We start from the raw sequence: 7,804 nt of genomic DNA on the forward strand, positions 1-7,804 counted from the left end.
ATGGAACCGGCGGACGACGTGAGTACGCTGTCCGTGTTTGAGTTGGAGAAGAAGACGTGTTGCCATGCAGTCTTAGTGCAAAAAGTGTACTATGTACACTGTATGATGATTATGAGAAATCCACACCATCCATCTTGTTCTTCTCATGATTTAAGGCGTTGAGACCGAAGATGAGGAGTATCCAGAGATCAGGTGGGTCCCAGATCAGTAAATTGTGGGCTGATCTGTCCGTTGGGCCCCTTCCACAGCGATACAATGGATGAAAATTTACGTGTACGGTTAATTTATGACCCTCAGGCCATGTATAAAGTTTTGAGCTGATCGGATGGCAAGAACCCTGTAATCTTGCATTTTGGACGTCTTTTGGGTCACTTAAGCTTCAATTTCTCAATTTTCTTGGATCCCTAGCGTGCAAATCTGTCGATCTTGGTCTCCTAGGGTCCGTCCCATGCTCTGGTGCTTTCAGACCATTAAATCCATGCTTTTAGTACCCTTTTCGGTCCAGGCTCGTACATACACTCTGCATTACAAACACGATTAATCAGGCCATTAAGCGGTATCATGCATGTAAATCTATGCAATCAATTGGGTCTGATATGCAATATTTGACCCTCAACAGCTGCGAGTGGTCATGCCCAAGTGGGCCCGTGACAACACTCGACGTTTCTTAAATGAAGGAGGATTGGTTGAGGGGTTAACTATCCATCGCAGGACTAAACACCACTTGAAATCCCCTGAGTTAATTGAAGTGATGACTGAAAACCAACCTCTTCTACCCCAACCTAGGGTGGAGGATATTCAGAATGAGAATGAGGTGCATCAAGCACCCCCACCTCGTACTTTATGAGATTATTTACAACCAGCAGGGGTGAGTACACCCTCATGCATGATTTTTCCTGAAAATATAGGACATATGGACATCAAGCCAGGGGTTATCCAACTCCTTCCAAAGTTCCATGGGCTTGAATCTGAAGAACCATATCTATATTTGAAAGAGTTTGATGAGATCATAGCCACTTTATATTTTCAAAATGTGTCTGAGGACACAGTCAGGCCGAGACTCTTTCCTTTTTCCTTAAAAGAGAAGGCTAAGACGTGGTTACATTCACTACGTCCTAGATCCATTGACACATGGAATGATATGCAAAGGAAATTTATAAAGAAATTTTTTCCACATCATAAAACGATTACCCTTAGAAAATCAATCATGAACTTCACCTAAAAGGAGGATGAAACATTTTGCCAATGTTGGGAAAGGTTCAAGGATTTGGTCAGTTCATGCCCACAACATGGCTTTGAAACGTGGCGCATTACATATTTTTTCTATGATGGACTGACATCTTTCATGCGCCAAATGATCGAGACAATATATAATGGAGAATTCATTAATAAAAATGTTGACGACGTATGGGATTACCTCGATAGTCTTGCTGAAAAAACATAATCATGGGCCTATTACCCAAAATTGAACACCACGTCTAGGCCGACTCAATCTAAGGAGAAAAGTGGATTATATTTCTTGAAAGAAGACGATGATCTCAAGTATAAAGTGACTACGCTCATAAGAAAAGTTGAGGCCATGGAAGGAAAGAAGGATAAGGTTAATGAAAGTGTTTGCGGCATATGTGATTGCAACATTCATACAACTGAAAATTGTCCTACGATACCCGCCTTTCGAGAAGTGTTGAATGAATAATCCAATGCCGTAAATAATTATCAAAGACCTTTCAATGGACCAACCTCTAATACGTATAATCCTGGTTGGAAAAATCATCCAAACTTTAGTTGGAGAAATGGACAAACTGCTATCCCTTAAAGTTTCTTCAATCAAAATCCAAATTAGGGGAAACCTCAAGAAGAACTGGTTCAAAATTCCATGCAAGAGTTGACCCAGGCAATGCGAGACTTTATGCAAAAGATGGATTCACGTATGACAGTTATAGAAAAGGGGATGCTTCCTGCACAACCGCTCCCCAATCCTAAATCGCAATACGAGATAAGTGATCCCAGCTCTTCAAATCAAATGGGCACGCTAAATCCATCACCACTCTTAGGAGTGGGAAGATCATTGATAAAACCCTTCCGGTTAGGCCCGAAAAGCCTCAAGAACCAGAAGAGGACAACAATAATGGATCTAGTGAGGCCCCACAAAAATTAAAACCGAAACTTCTAGAAAAGCCAGTTGCTCCATTTTCCCACGGTTGGTTGCACCAAAATCTCTCTCTAACTCTCAGGATATCCTAGAGGTGTTGAAATAAGTGAAAGTCAACATTCCTTTACTTGATGTCGTAAAACAGATACCTTCATATGCCAAATTCTTGAAAGACTTATGCATGACCAAACGATGACAGAGTATTCAAAAGAAGATCTTCTTGACTGAGAAAATGAGTGCCTTCTTAAAGCAAGCCGTGCCACAAAAATTCAAAGATCCCGGTAGCCCAACCATATCATGTGTAATCGGGGACCATCGAATTGATCATGCACTTCTTAACTTAGGAGCGAGCGTCAATCTGATTCCCTACTCGGTATACAAATAGTTAGGTTTGGGTGAATTAAAACCCACCATAACTACACTATAACTTACTGATCGCTCTGTTTGTGTACCAAGAGGGATAATTGAGGATGTGTTGGTCCAAGTTGATAGATTTTACTACCCTGTAGATTTTATCATCCTGGACACTGAACCCATCAATAACATGAGCACTCAGATTCCCGTCATTCTTGGTCGCCTATTCCTTGCCACTTCAAACGCAATTATCAATTGCAGGAATGGTGTCATGATTATATCCTTTGGGAATATGACATTGGAGTCAAACATCTTTTTCAATAACGGCAGAAACTTAGAGGATGATGATGATTTCTACGACATTAACATGATTGACTCTTTAGTGGAAGATACGACACCTCTGACTTTATCCTCTGACCCTCTAGAGACGTGCTTGGCCCACTCCCATGATTTTGATGATGACATGATTAGGGAGATGTGTGCCTTGCTTGATACTGCACCGGTACTTGAAGTTAACCGGTGGAGGCCACAATTTGAAGAGTTGCCCCAAACTGATGTAGTGCCTATACCGTCTAACCTCAAGCCGCCAAAGCTTGACCTAAAACCTTTGCCCTCTGATTTGAAATATGTCTATTTAGGTCAAGATGAGACATACCCGGTGGTGATCTCTACCCACCTGGAGAAAGAACAAGAGAGTATGCTTATATCTACTCTCATTGAGCATAAGGGAGCCCTTGGATGGACGATAGCAGACCTCAAGGGAATCGACCCCTCAATTTGTACTCACCGCATATATCTTGAGGATAATGCGAAGATCGCTCGACAATCACAACATAGACTAAATCCAAACATGAGGGAAGTGGTTAAGGCCGAGGTTCTTAAACTATTGGATGTGGGTATCATATACCCCATATCCGATAGTCAATGGGTGAGTCAACTCAGGTAGTTCCTAAGAAGTCTGGGATCACCATCGTAGCCAATGCCAATAATGAACTCGTACCAACAAGAGTTACTACTTGTTGGAGAATGTGCATTGACTATAGGAAGCTGAATACCGTCATGAGGAAGGACCACTTTCCTTTACCCTTCATTGATTAAATCTTGGAAAGGCTAGCTGGTCATTCCTATTACTGTTTCCTTGACGGGTATTCGGGCTACAATCAGATTGAAATCGCTCCTGAGGATCAGGAAAAGACCACATTTACATGTCCCTACGGTACCTTTGCCTACAGAAGGATGCCATTTGGATTATGTAATGCCCCTGCCACCTTTCAGCGATGTATGATAAGTATCTTTTTTGACATAGTGGGGAAATATCTAGAGGTCTTCATAGATGATTTCCCTATTTTCGGTTCATCTTTCAGCGAGTGCTTAGAGAGACTTAAATGTGTACTGAAAAGATGTGAAGAAAAGAATTTAGTACTTAATTGGGAGAAGTGCCATTTCATGGTTCATAAGGGAATTGTCCTTGGATATATTATCTCGTCCAAAGGAATCAAGGTGGATAAGGCAAAAATTGATCTTATCTCAAACCTACCTCCACCTATGAACATACGAGACGTGCAATCCTTCTTAGGACACGCTGGGTTTTACAGAAGATTCATAAAGGACTTTAGTCTCATTTCTCGTCCTTCATGTAATCTACTTCAAAAGGATGCACCATATGAGTGGACTGAGCCATGTCAGAAAGCTTTCACTAAGCTTAAGGGCATGTTAACTAGTGCACCCATCATACAACCACCCGACTGGAGCATTCCTTTTGAACTTATGTGCGACGCTTCTGATTATGCTCTTGGAGCGGTTCTAGGTCAGAGAAAAGATAAGAGGCCCTACGCCATTCATTATGCGAGTGAACTACTCGACTACGGAAAAGGAACTCTTAGCCGTAGTGTTCGCCTTGGACAAATTTAGGTCCTACTTGATCGGATCAAAGATCATTATCTACACAGATCATGTGGCACTTAAGTATTTTCTTTCTAAGAATGATTCTAAGCCCCACCTAATACGATGGATCCTTCTACTCCAAGAGTTTGATTTGGAGATTAAAGATAAAAAGGGAGTAGAGAACGTAGTGGCCGACCACCTTTCTCGCCTTAATACCTCTAATTCCCTTGAGGCAACCCATATCAATGACATGTTCCCTGATGGACAACTGTTTAGAGTCTCTCATTCACCTTGGTTCGCTAATATTGCTAATTATCTTGCCACAGGTTCCATACCGACATAGTGGACTGTACAAGATAAGAAGAAATTTTTTACCGAGGTGCGCAACTTTTTCTGGGATGATCCATATTTGTTTAAATATTGCCTAGACCAGATCCTAAGGAGATGTGTGCCAGATGATGAGCATCAGAGTGTCATCTCCTTTTGTCACTCACAGGCCTGTGGTGGTCACTTTTCTGCTAAAAAGACCATGACCAAGATTTTACAATGTAACTTTTATTGGCCCACTATGTACAGGGACACTCATGAATTTTGCAAGGCTTGTGAGCGTTGTCAGAAATTGGGAGCATTGTCCCGTCGAAACTTGATGCCTTTGAATCCCATCCTTATCATAGAAGCATTTGATTGCTGGGGCATTGATTTCATGGGACCATTCCCCCAATCTTTCAGAAATCTATATATTTTGCTCGCTATAGACTATGTCACTAAATGGGTTGAAGCGATTCCGTGTCGGAATAATGACCATCGCACGGTCATTAAATTCTTAAAAGAGAACATCCTTTCCCGATTCAGAATGCCTCGAGCTATCATTAGTGATGGGGGCTCACACTTTTGTAATAGGCCATTCGAGAGTTTAATGAAGAAATACGGTATCTCTCATAAGGTGAGCACCCCATATCACCCACAGATAAGTGGGCAAGTTGAGATTTCCAATAGGGAGATCAAACACATTTTGGAGAAAATGGTTAACCCTGACCATAAGGATTGGTCAATTCGATTGACCGATGCCTTATGGGCTTACCGTACTGCATTTAAAACCCCTATTGGAATGTCTCCCTTTAGACTTGTCTATGGGAAGGCTTGCCACTTGCCTGTGGAGTTGGAACATAGAGCCTACTGGGCGATCAAAAATCTGAACTTCAATCTGGACAACATTGGCTTACTACGCAAACTTCAATTAAATGAACTTGAAGAAATCCGAAATGATGCGTACGAGAATTTATAAGGACAGAATGAAGGCGTTTCATGACCAATGTAATCTACGAAAATTATTCACACCTGGTCAGAAAGTCCTTTTATATAATTCTCGATTACATCTCTTTTCAGGTAAGCTTCGATCTCGTTGGACTGGCCCTTACATTGTGGTCACTGTGTATCCTTATGGGGCCGTTGAGATAAGAGATCCTGACAATGGCAAGGAGTTTAAAGTAAATGAACATCGCTTAAAGCCATTTGTCGAGAAATTTGATTCAGAGGACATGTCCATACATCTGATTGATCCTGTTTACCAGGATTGATCTCCTAGTCTGATAGAGGTATAGGTAGGTTTCCTGTTTTCATAGGACTAGGGTAGTTTCCTTTATGCTGTTTTAGGATAGACGGTAAACTTAGCGCTCCGAGGAGCCAACTTAGCTTTTTATTCCATTTCATTTTCCTAGTTAGTTAGTTCAATGTTTGTGGGTAACATTGCTGGAAAACCTCACGAGACTACAACTCGTCCACTAGGGGCAACCTAGGGGTTTAAAGGCTTGTTACATACACTAAATGCAATCGAGAGCACCTACAAAAGTGGTGTAGGTAGGATTTTATTTTTGTTATTTTTATTTTACTTCTGTTGGTTTTTCTCTTGTGCTGACCGACTCTTATGTAGATATCTTTGGAAAGCCTCTTGATTCTTTCGTCCAGGTACTATCTTTCCATCACTCTTATATTTTTGTTGTCCCATGTGCATTACATGCTTATTTCTTTTACATTGAGGACAATGTTGATTTTAGGTTGGGGGTGGGAGATTAGGTTTCCTAATCAGTGTTTTCTTGGTCTTGAGCAAAAATTGTGAAATTTTTTAATTTTTTTAAAATTTCTTGTGAATTCGAAGTGATTTTGACGGCCATTTAGGGCCCTTAGAATTTCAAGATACGTAATGTTGGTAATTTATGACTCTTGGATTTAGTATCTTTTAGATTTCACAATTAAGTTTGAATTGTTAATCTAGAATTAAAAATTGCAAACATTGATTGAGTCATGATTTCACATGTCACATCTCGCTTTCACATTAAGGATTCTGTTTGATATTGAAGGGTTAACTTAGTAATCATTAAGCATGTAGGGAACCAGCTTGGAAAATTTACCCATAATGATTAATTGAAAAAAAAAAACACACAATTGGAAAGGGTTGGGCGAATAATCTTCACCATAGGTTTACTCCTTATAGGTGTAGATTTAATTCCCTAAGGATGATATGTGAAAGGGGCTGGGTATATAGTCTTCACTATAGGTTTGCTCCCTATTGGTGAGGAGTTGATTCCCCTTCTTGGCATTACTTTTAATGGAAAAATCAAAAGCTGGAGGAATGAAAAGATGATCTGTGAGGCAAGTTTTGGTTATCATGAATTCTCTTGTTAGTTACCAATGATATCCTGAAATAGAGAAGTGAATTTTAATGATAATAAGTCGAGATTAGGCTATACACCCATGGAACTTAATGTTTAGAATTATTTTGATTGATGGATTAATACTTTGAACTCGACTATGAAGTTATCGTGCGCTCGAGTCCAGGAGATGGTAATGCCCAACATTCATGAATCTTAGATTTTTCGTATCTGAATCGTTTTTCAAAATATCACTCGGTTTCACAAGAATTGTCTCGTAATTCTTAAACTTATTTTTCGCATACTTTGCTTGGGACTAGAAAGATGCTGGTTGGGGGTTGTGTTGAGGGTTAAATATTGCATATTAGACCCCACTTATTAGCTGGATTTATGAGCATGATACGGTTTAATGCTTTATTTTAATCATGTTGTGATGCAAGGTGAATCTACGAGCGTGGACTGGAAAGGACACTAAAAATATGGATTTAACTCGCTCGCATCACCAAGGCAGTGGATGAGACTTCATGGGACCAAGATCAAGGATTTACACACCAGAGATCAGAGAAATTACAGCCACTCACTCTGAACAGGCCTGAAAAATGTCCAGAATACAAGATCAAAGGGTTCCCACCATCTGATCGGCTCGAAACTTCATACAGGACTCGAAGAATATAAATTAACCATACACATAAAATTTGAGCCCTTGGATCCATGTGAAAGTGGCCCAACGGCTAGATCAGCCCCTAAAATCATGATTTGGGGCCCA

General features: G+C 40.5%; 1 non-coding gene across 1 annotated transcript; it reads right to left on the reverse strand.

Annotated features, from left to right (window-relative positions):
* Positions 1-1,189: 1,189 nt before the first annotated feature.
* Positions 1,190-1,296, reverse strand: LOC131241697 (small nucleolar RNA R71). The gene has a single exon (XR_009169253.1). It is a non-coding gene; the product is annotated as a small nucleolar RNA R71 (small nucleolar RNA).
* Between the last annotated feature and the right edge of the window lie 6,508 nt (positions 1,297-7,804).

The sequence above is a fragment of the Magnolia sinica genome, chromosome 3, assembly GCF_029962835.1.
Source record: "Magnolia sinica isolate HGM2019 chromosome 3, MsV1, whole genome shotgun sequence".
In the NCBI taxonomy this organism is placed as follows: domain Eukaryota; kingdom Viridiplantae; phylum Streptophyta; class Magnoliopsida; order Magnoliales; family Magnoliaceae; genus Magnolia; species Magnolia sinica.